Genomic DNA, 1,107 nt, shown 5'->3' on the forward strand with positions numbered 1-1,107 from the left:
CAGCCAGGGGTACACAAAGAAACCCTGCCTCAAAAAAAAAAAAAAGAAAAGAAAAAAGAAATAAGAGGAGGAGTGAAGGAAGGAGAAGGAAAGGGAAGAGGAGGAAGAGGAGGAAGGAAGGGAGGAAGAAGAGGAGGAAGGGGAAGAACACCAGTAACGCTGGCACTGGTTTGTGATTGCAGCTTCTCAGCAGGAAGATTGAGAGTTCAAGGCTGTGCTCGCTTCGGCAGCACATACACTAAAATTGGAACAATCAGAGAAGATTAGCATGGCCCCTGCACAAGGATGACATGTCCAGCTGGGACGTGGCAGTTTCGTGTTCGGTTTGGAAACACATGACTGCAGGTCAGAAGACAAGCTTGCCAAAGCTACTACAGACAGCTGTAAAACCACCATAGACGCATCCATGGACTAAGGTCTCAGGTTATTAAGGATAAACTGTTTAATCAGATTAACATTGCTTAGTTACCACCGAGTACTTTTCCTCAAAGCTGGTATGTGGAAGGAAAAGAAGCTCAAGTAACACTTTTAGCCCAGTTTACCAAATCTCAGATGAGAAGACTAAGGTGCTGTGTGGTGTCCTGAGTATTAGCACTGTAATAGAGCTATCACATGAAGAGAAAAAAGAAAGTTCAAGGCCAAACCAGGCAATTTAGTGAGACGCTAAATAAAAAAATTACCAAAATGGGGGCTGGGGCTTTAGGGGACATAGCTCAATGGTAGCATATTTATAACTGGAGGTTCAATCTCCAGTAGTATATCCCCAACAAGGAGCGTTTTCCATCTTCAAGTTATCACAGGCACTAATTTGCCATTTTTTTTTGGCACTGTAACATAGGTTGTCGCTCTTCTCACTAGGACACTAGCCTGTAAACCAATTATGGGAGGGACTTGTTATAGTAACCTCACGCTATTGGTTCCAGGTCCAGTATACATGATGTCTGACAACAAGATCCCCAAACTTGGGCTGGAGAGGTGGCTCAGCGGTTAAGAGCGCTGACTGCTCTACCAGAGGTCCTGAGTTCAATTCCCAGCAACCACATGGTGGCTCACAACCATCTGTAATGGGATCTGATGCCCTCTTCTGGTGTGTCTGAAGACAACTAA

The 1,107-nt window shown here is 44.7% G+C and overlaps 1 non-coding gene across 1 annotated transcript; it reads left to right on the forward strand.

The window, feature by feature from the left end:
- The first annotated feature begins 214 nt into the window (after window positions 1–214).
- On the forward strand, window positions 215–320 carry LOC115063438. Its single transcript, XR_003843315.1, has one exon. It is a non-coding gene; the product is annotated as a U6 spliceosomal RNA (small nuclear RNA).
- The last annotated feature ends 787 nt before the right edge of the window (window positions 321–1,107 follow it).

This window comes from Mus pahari, chromosome 2 (genome assembly GCF_900095145.1).
Source record: "Mus pahari chromosome 2, PAHARI_EIJ_v1.1, whole genome shotgun sequence".
In the NCBI taxonomy this organism is placed as follows: Eukaryota; Metazoa; Chordata; class Mammalia; order Rodentia; family Muridae; genus Mus; species Mus pahari.